The sequence below is a fragment of the Arachis ipaensis genome, chromosome B2, assembly GCF_059453495.1.
Source record: "Arachis ipaensis isolate K30076 ecotype BB chromosome B2, ASM5945349v1, whole genome shotgun sequence".
Classification (NCBI taxonomy): Eukaryota; Viridiplantae; Streptophyta; class Magnoliopsida; order Fabales; family Fabaceae; genus Arachis; species Arachis ipaensis.
In genome coordinates, this window is record NC_142437.1 from 110,855,193 (window position 1) to 110,865,410 (window position 10,218).

Below are 10,218 nucleotides of genomic sequence, written 5' to 3' on the forward strand. Positions count from 1 at the left end.
AAGCATAAATAATAATATGTATAAAAGTTATTAACAAGTCAATTAAGAATTACACAGAGTGGGTTAATTTTTATTTTCTTAGTTGATAATAGCAATGCCAGAAATAATTATGGATTAATCTTTAAATATTTGACTAGTAACTGTGTATTCTTTAATTGTTCTACTTTGTTATGTTGAACCTTTTGTTTAAAAAAACATAGGTAAACAAAAAAATGGATCAAATTTATTTTTAAATAAAAAAGGAAATTAGTAGAAAAACAAGGAGAGAGAAGAAAGAAGTGAATTAAGTTATTTTTATGGGTTCAAAAAATACTGTCTCTTACATAGAAAGTGGAGGATAACTATCCATGGTAGTTTGATCACACTTGGCCACCATGCACTATAAATCGGATTTAGATTCTTTAAAGTTTGAATTTTATTTTAGAGAGTAAAGTGTGATCTTTTACCATTTATTTTATAAGTAAGATCAAAAATAAATATGAGAGAAAAACTATTCAAAAATAGAAGATCACACTTTACTCTCTAAAATACAAATTTAGAATTTAGAAGATCTAAATTCGTTGTAATTAGGTTATAATTTTTAAACATGACACAAAAAGTTGCATGTCTTTGGTGGAATTTGTGAATTGATTTAGTTGGAACTCCATAACTTGAGTCTTCCATTGTTTTAATTATGAAAATTTGATCCGTTGATAAACTATATATATAGTGGCTACTACAAGCTTCTAGAAAGTATATGCTATGGTTTATAGGAATTAGTATATATATTTTGAACAATGCGAGTGCAAACTTACAACAATGCGTTGATTAGAAATTAGTATATATATTTTGAACAATTTTAAATTACAAAATCTGAGTCAAACTTCTAGTATGATGGTTTTATCCGGGAAATAAACTAATCACATGCTACAATAATTGCAAAAATTATTCAAATCTGTAATAAATTAGTCTTTAATTTATCAAGTTGAGAATTTTGTAAGAAACCAAAACATTGTAATAATTATTTGTAAAATTTTATGTTATTAGCTAAAGTTATGAAAAGTTGATATACAGCGATTAAAACACATGAATTGAAATATTCAAAGTTGATTAATCAAGTAGTAGTTAAAAATTGAATTAAGTATTATATTAGTTGAGATATAAGCTGAGTGAACATTAGTGGATGCGATGATATGTTATGATTACACATACACAATAAGGAAGTGGTTTAGTTCAAATAATATGAAGGTTTCTCCAACCACATTGATTATTAGTGTGAAAAGCATATCATAATAAGATTGATGAACGTGTGAAATGCAAATTCAGTGGACACACAAGTCAATAAATTCATCACTAAAATGAAAAAGTAATATTAAGATAAACTCTACAAGACTAATTTTGGCGCGAAAGTTTCTGAGAAGGTGCATTGGAGTTGCACTATAAATGAAGCTAAAATTGGTGTTAGCTTTCAAGTTGCAGTACCAAACACCAAAACATTCTCATAAAGCAATGAAGATTCAACCAATCTTATTGTTATTGGTGATATCAATGGTTTCCGGTGATGATGAGAGGTCCTTGTTGCTGCAATTCAAGAACAGTCTCACGTTCGACCCTGATTATTCCACCAAGTTGAAGACATGGAATCAAAGTATTGGATGCTGTGATTGGAGTGGTGTAACCTGCAACGATGAGGCTCATGTTATTGCTCTTGATTTGATTGACGAAAACATCCAAGGTGCATTACAAAATTCAAGCAGCCTTTTCAGTCTCCAACATCTCCAGAGTTTGAATTTGGCTTCCAATGACTTCAATTCTTCCATTCCATCCAAGTTCAACAAATTGGAGACCTTAACTTATTTGAACTTGTCAGGTGCTGGCTTTGTGGGACAAGTTCCAATAGAAATTTCTCAACTTACAAGGTTGGTTACTCTTGATCTCTCATTTTATGGCATATCTTTAGACTCACCACTCGAGGTTCGAAATTTTCGAACGAAAGCTTGTTCAAAACCTCACCAGTATCAGAAAATTGTATCTGGATGGGGTATCAATATCAGGTGAGGGACATGAATGGTACAATGCTTTGCTGCTGCTGCCTCGCCTCGAAGAATTGAGCATGTCGGACTGTGGGTTGATGGGAACATTTCCTCCAGAAATCTTTCATATTACAACTTTGTCATATATTGACATCTCAGTAAATCAAGACCTCCATGGTTCCTTTTTGGACTTTCCACTCAATGGATCTCTTCATACCATAATAGTAGGTCATACAAAATTTTCTGGAACACTTCCTCTTTCTATGGGTAACATGGTGAATTTATCAATATTATATCTTTATAATTGCAACTTCAGTGGAACACTTCCCATCTCATTTTCAAAACTAACAGAGCTCAAGGAAATGGATTTATCAAACAACAACTTTGTTGGTCCAATTTCATCATCTGCTCTTTTTGAAGGAATGCAAAGTCTTTCCAGTATTGACTTGAGTTACAATTCCATTAGTGGCACCATCCCTTCATCTCTTTTCATGATCCCATCATTGCAATATGTTGATCTTTCCAACAATCAATTTAGTAAATTGGAAGAGTTCACAGATGTATTTACCTCTAAACTAGAGTACCTTGATTTAAGTTGCAATAATCTATCAGGGTCTATACCACCACCTATCTTCCAGCTTAGAGGGCTTGCTTCTCTCAATTTAAGCAATAATAAATTGTCAGGGCCAATACCTCCATCTATCATCCAACATAGTGGACTTAATGAACTTGATCTTTCCTCAAACAAGTTCAGTGGGGCAATGCAGATAGATGCACTTGTTCAACTCAAAAACTTAAATGATTTAGACCTTTCATTCAACAAGATAGATGATGTGAATTTCACAGATGTTGCACTTTCCACCTTTCCACAGCTACGCAGTCTAAACTTGGCATCCTGCAACTTGAAAACTTTCCCTGGTTTCTTGAGGTACCAATCTGGTTTAAATGAGCTGGACCTCTCATATAACCAGATTCAAGGAACAGTACCCAACTGGATTTGGAGACTATATAGTCTTGGCTATCTTGATGTCTCTCACAATTTTCTAACTAATTTTGAAGGGCCATTGCAGAACCTTACTCAAAATTTGGACACCATTTTTCTTCAATTCTGTTAGAAACAAGAGACTGAGAGAGTAATCTGAAAGGTGTATGATTGAGTTGTGATGAAAAGTACAATATACAAGAGGTATTTATAGGTGCTAAATGAATCAGAGTAATAAAGGCATAGAATCCTATAATTAATATACAGATATACTATATAAATATAGACGATACTAATTGATCCTAATTGATGCTAATGATTCTCTAACATCCCCCCTCAAACTCAAGTGGGAGCTAAGGATACCAACTTGAGTTTGGATAACAAAGTCCGGAAACGAGTCGGGTGATGAGCTTTCGTGAAGATATCAGCAGTCTGATCTAGTGTTCCAACAGTAATGAGATGAATAGCATCAATAAGGATACGTTGCCGAACAAAGTGACAATCAAGCTCAATGTGTTTGGTGCGTTCATGAAAGACATCATTATGGGCGATCTGAATAGCACTGCGGTTATCACAAAAAATATCAGTAGGGGACGACTGAGGAGCACCCAAATCTTCAAGGAGCCAACGAACCGAGACAACTTCAGCAGTAGTGTCAGCGAGGGCACGGTACTCAGCTTCTGTGCTTGAGCGAGCAGTGAACGTTTGCTTCTTAGCACGCCAAGAAATGAGAGCGTCGCCAAGAAACAAACAGTAACCAGTAGTAGAACGACGATCAATGGGATCACCAGCCCAATCAGCATCGGAGTAAGCCTGAAGAGACAAAGAGGAATGGGCAGAAAAATAAAGACCATGAAAGAGAGTGCCTTTGATGTAGCGAAGAATGCGTAGAACTGCTGCATAGTGAGTAGTACGAGGAGCTGACAAGAACTGGCTAAGTACATGAACCGGATAGGCGATGTATGGTCGGGTGACAGTCAAATAGACCAGACCGCCAACTAACTGCGATAGAGAGTCGGATTATCCAAAACAGTGCCATCCATAGGGGTAAATCGAATATTAGGCTCAAGAGGAGTAGACTCAGTGCGACTATCTGTAATCCCAGCACGAGCAAGAAGATCTGAAGCATCCTTAGCCTGAGAGAGATAGATGCCATCATCGGTGGAGATGACCTCGAGACCAAGAAAATAGCTGAGAGAACCAAGATCTTTCATCTCAAAGGTACGGTGAAGTGAGGCCTTGAGAGCAGAGATACCATCAACATCATCCCCAGTGATTATCATGTCATCAACATACAAAAGTAGAAGAACAACTCCACGTTCGCTTTTACGAATGAAGAGTGCATTCTCATGAGGGCTAGAAGTAAAACCAAGACTGCATATGGTAGTGCTGAACTTGTCAAACCATTCACGAGGAGCTTGCTTAAGTCCATAAAGTGCCTTGCGAAGGAGACAAACCTTATCAGAAGGACAAGGATATCCCGGAGGTGGTTTCATATAGACTGTCTTTTTCAAATTCCCATTAAGAAGTGCATTCTTCACATCCATCTGACTGAGAGACCATTTTTTAACCGCGGCAATGGCAAGAAGAGCTCGAACAGACGTAAGGCGAGCGACAGGGACAAAAGTCTCTTCATAATCAATACCATACTCTTGCGTACAACCTTGAGCAACCAAGCGGGCCTTATAACGGTCAATAGAGCCATCAGAGCGAGTTTTGATCTTGTATACCCATCTACTGCCCACAACTTCCTGATCAGAAGGAGGATCAACCAGATCCCAAGTATGTGCTTTTTCAAGTGCCTGTAATTCTTCTTGCATTGCTTGTTGCCAATTTGGGTTTGAGGAGGCTTCTCTGAATGTCTTAGGTTCATGTTGATGAAGAATAGTAGAAAAGCAATGGTAATCAAGAAGATGAGGAGGTGGATTCCTTACCCTAGAAGAACGAGCGGGAGGAGGAGGCATGACGGTAGGAGCAGGATCATCGTCCGGTCTGGAATCATCGGGAGATGGAGAAGGCGGAGGAACAGGAGGCTGTGGAGGGTCACTCGAGATAGAACCTGTAGAATCATCACTAGGAAAAAGATCAACATTGGGGTTAGTAAACAAAGGTGACTGAGTAGTAGGAATCGACTCAAAGGATGAGAACCGAGAAAACATGTGGTGCTCCCAAAAGACAACATGACGAGATATACGAATACGTTTAGAAAGAGGATCCCAACAACGATAACCCTTGTGTTCAGTACCATAACCAAGAAAATAACACATACGAGCCCGAGGTTCAAGTTTACTATGTTCATGAGGCTGAAGAAGAACAAAACATACACAACCGAAAACTCGAAGAGAACTGTAATCTGGGGGGTATGATAAAGACGCTCAAAGGGAGTAACATTACCAAGAACAGAAGAAGGGAGTCTATTGATAACATGAACAGCAGTAAGAACAGCTTCACCCCAAGTACGCTCAGGACACGAAGAGGAAAGGAGCATTGCACGGACGGAGTCAAGAATGTGACGGTGTTTGCGTTCAGATCTACCATTTTGTTGAGACGTACCAGGACAAGAAAACTCAGACAGAGTACCCTGTTCTGCAATAAAGGCTAAGAGTTTGGAATCACGGTATTCCATAGCATTATCACGTCGGAAAACCTTAATGGCCTTGGAAAACTGAGTTTTAATCATAGTAGCAAAGTTGATATAGATCTGAGGCAACTCATGGCGATTAGTCATCAAATAAACCCAAGTAAAACGGGAATAATCATCAATGAAAACGACAAAGTATCGAGCTCCGCCCATAGAGGGAGTGGGAGCGGGGCCCCAAACATCAGAGTGAATGAGATCAAAAGGAGAGCAAGCAAGAGATGAATTATTGTGAAAAGATAAAGCAGGTTGTTTGGCAGTTTGGCAAGAAATGCAGTCAAAAGATTCATTCGGAACCTGACCTAAAACACCCTAAGATACAAGAGGACGCAGTTTTCCTAAGGAGGTATGGGCAAGACGTTGATGCCATAAGTGAAGGGTAGAGGGAGAAGAAGCAGCACAGAGATTTGGTACAAGAGGAATATGAAGACTTTCGAGTTCAAACAACCTTCCGACCTTACGTCCAGTCCCGATGATCTGTCCCGTCCGAGGATCCTGTACACGACAACCAGAAACAGAAAAGGTGACGTCAAAACCCAGATCAACAAGTTGACCAACAGAAATAAGATTGAAGTTTAATTTGGGAATGTAGTAAGTATCAGGAAGATTAAGAGATGACTGAGATATAGAACCCTTGTGTGTTGTATGCAAGAGGGAGCCATTTGCAGTATTGACAGAAGGTCCATGTGTAGTTGCAGACATGGACGAGAAAATATTACGCAACGGAGACATGTGATTAAAGCAACCCGAGTCAAAGTACCATTTAGAAGTACCTGGAGGGCTCGATAAAGCAGCAGGGGTATTACCAGAAACAGAGAGAAGACGCTGTAGAAGAGATGCAATATCAGATAGAGAGATAGTGGTAGGTTCAATAGTAGCAGCAACAGCAGAAGCAGACGCAGGACGTGGTGGACGAGTAGGACAGGTAGTAAGCAAATGTCTCGAGAGCTTGCAATAACGGCAGAACAACTGTGAACAATGGTAGCTAATATGCTCTTTCTGGTGACATGTGTGACATTCAACAGAAGGACAGCTGGAGAACGGGTGCCCGAAACGGTTACAGTTGCGACAGAAGGCTCCCTTTCTGTCTGTGGCAGCAAAGACATCTGACTTTTCCATAAAAGTAGTCATAGAGAACAAGGAGAGGAGAGAAAAACTGCAATTTCTGAGCAGAAAATGAGGAAACGGATGGCAAAATTGGAAAGAGCTCACCAAAAAACCTTAGGGAGGGTCCCACTTGTCTGCCACGTCAGCACCACGTCAGCAGCCACGTCAGCAACACAAGGACATGTGGCATCACCTGAGAGGAGGGAGAGAGACACGCTGGCAGCCAGGTGGAGGCGCGGGTGGGTCGGACCGGGAGGGCGCGGGTCGGGGCGGGCGTGCGCGGGTCGGGCAAGGGAGCTGCAACACGACACGTGGCAACGCGAGGATCGTCCGATTGAATCTCGGATCCAACGGCTGCTGAACCTTCTGAGGAGAAACAAGGGAGGCGGGCAGCAGAATTCCGGCGGCGCGTGACGGCGCGTCCGGAGGCTTATGGCGGAGATCCCGGCGGCGTTGGAAAGCCGACGAAGAGGAGAACACAATGATGCCGGAGGTGACGAACCAAAGCGTCAGTAACAAAGCGAAAATCGAGAGCAAAGAGGCACGGGTGGAAGCTGGAAGGGAGAACAACCTGGTCGTAGCAGCATCTTTCGGCGGCGCGTGGCGGCGCGTCCGGCGGCGGATGGCGGCGGGTCTGGTTGCGTTGGAATCATGGCGACAAGGCGAACAAGATGGTTACGGGGGTGACGAACCAAAGCGTCGAGAAGAGAACGAAAAAGGAGGCCAAAGAACACTGCCGGAAAGGAATAAAAACAATGAGGCTATGAACTAATATTCATTGAAAAAAAAGGAACCTAAGCTCTTGATACCATGTTAGAAACAAGAGACTGAGAGAGTAATCTGAAAGGTGTATGATTGAGTTGTGATGAAAAGTACAATATACAAGAGGTATTTATAGGTGCTAAATGAATCAGAGTAATAAAGGCATAGAATCCTATAATTAATGTACAGATATACTACATAAATATAGACGATACTAATTGATCCTAATTGATGCTAACGATTCTCTAACAAATTCAATCAACTGCAAGGGCCATTCCCAGGTTTTCTCCATTATGCTGCTGTTGTGGATTACTCAAGCAACAATTTTAGCTCTGTCATCCCAGTAGACATTGGTCATTACATGTCTAATACACTTTATCTTTCTCTTGCAAACAATAGTTTTCATGGCAGCATCCCTCATTCCTTGTGCAGTGCTTCAAAGCTTCAAGTTCTTGACCTTTCTCATAACAAAATATCTGGCAAAGTTACCCATTGTTTAATGAACTTAGGTGAGACCCTTGGGGTATTGAATCTTGGGAACAATGAATTAACAGGCCATATCCCTGACACATTTCCAAGTTCATGTGCTCTACATACTGTTGTTCTCAATGAAAATCGATTAGCCGGGCCACTTCCCAAGTCTCTTGCACATTGCACTGCCTTAGAGGTATTAGATGTTGGAAGAAATCAAATTGTTGGTGCCTTTCCTTGCTTTCTGAGTCACATATCCAAGCTTCTTGTCCTGGTTTTGCGGAACAATAAATTCCATGGTCCAATGGGATGTCCTAAAGACAATGGTGTTTGGAACATAATTCAGATTGTTGATGCAGCTTTTAACAACTTTAGTGGTGAACTGCCTGTCAAATGGTTCAGAGGATGGAAGAAGATGATATCCAATGATGATGGAGCAAACTCTGAGCTAAGCAATATCCAATTTGGTCGTGATAACAGTGACCCAATATATTATCAAGATTCAGTAACAGTCATAAGCAAAGGTCAAGAAATGGAGTTGGTTAAAATCCTAACAATCTTCACTTCGATTGATTTCTCATACAATCAATTTGAAGGACCAATACCAATAGAACTAATGAAATTCAAAGCACTATATTTGCTGAACCTGTCACACAATGCTTTTTCAGGTCAAATTCCATCTTCTATAGGGAATTTGAATCAGCTTGAGTCATTAGACCTGTCAATGAACTCATTGAAAGGAGAAATTCCCAGAGCTTGCCAATTTGAACTTCCTATCATATCTGAACCTCTCCTTCAATCATCTGACAGGTAAGATCCCAACAGGTACTCAGCTTCAGTCATTTGAAGCAAGTTCATTTGAAGAAAATGATGGGTTGTATGGACCCCGACTAACCAAAAGTCCAAGTCATGGAATGCATGCACTGCCACCACCTGAAATGCCACAATGTGGAAGCCTAGCTTGTGAAGTTCATTGGAATCTTGTGAGTGCAGAAATGGGATTGGTTTTTGGGCTTGGAATTATCTTTGGACCCCTCTTGTTTTGGAAGAAATGGAGGGTGCACTATTGTCAATTTCTGGACAAAATTCTTTGTCGGATATTTCCTCAACTAACTCATAACTTTGAAAGGCGTGGAGGCCAAAATTACAAGGTTCTGGTATGGAGGAGGTATTAGTCATTCTTTAGTATCTAAAACTGTTGATGATGCCATTGATGCATGAAAAAAAAATGTGTGGGATATGTAATAGTTTTACTTGTTTTCATTCTCAGCTTTTGGATATGTATTGTGCTATTAAATTATCATGTGTGTGAGTGTCTTTGGTTTTGGTTTTTAGTTTGTACTAAGCGTTAATAATTATATTGTTGGGTTGTGTTTAATTCTTTTGCTAAAATAATATCACAACATATATCTAGTTTAGTATTTATTAGAGGCTGAAGTTCTCCATGCTAATATAAATTTGTTCCATTGAAAGGACTTTTATATACATTGAATTTGGTTTTTCTTTTGAGATTGAAATTTGAAACTATGATTCTACCATTTTATTTCTACAAGCAATCGAGAATGTTGGACTAAATAATTAGCCTTTATTCCATCTTTCGGCAGTTAAACTCATGAAGTATATGAATTTGGTGTGTTAGAGTATATACACTGCAATTTGCTGTGACTTTTCATCCAAATTATTGGAGAACATAATTTTTCTCATTAAAAGAATTTATAACCATTTTTTTTATTTTATTTTTACTACTTTTTCAATTGAGTTCTTGTTTTTATTGCATTATGACTTATGACTGTAAGTATTGTAGTATTCATTTGTTAGACAAAAGAATTGGTATTCACATAATTTATAAGAGGAGATCTCTTGTGGCTTAAATTATGGTTGTTAAAGATGATTTTTTGTTGACATCTAGCGCACAAGAAAATGTAAGAGAAGCAGTCATAAAACTAAATGAACCAGACTATTATGTAAAGCGATAACTCTTGCAACAAGGAAAAAAGCATAAATGCATGTTCAAAAATTGTTTTTTGTTTATGTGGGTCATTAATTCATTATTGGATCATGACCTTTGTTTTGATGAATTTTGTTTATTTCTTTAAAATTGTATAATAATATGTAATTTCACGTTTATTTAAAAATAATACAAAAAGCTATTTGAAATTATATCTAAATTAAATATTATTTTAAAATTTTAAATTTATTTTAAATATAATCAGTTAGATGTAGTTTGAACACATATATTTTAAATT

The 10,218-nt window shown here is 38.7% G+C and overlaps 1 pseudogene; it reads left to right on the plus strand.

The window, feature by feature from the left end:
• Positions 1-1,488: 1,488 nt before the first annotated feature.
• Positions 1,489-9,147, plus strand: LOC107625785 (receptor-like protein 6; annotated as a pseudogene).
• Positions 9,148-10,218: the final 1,071 nt, after the last annotated feature.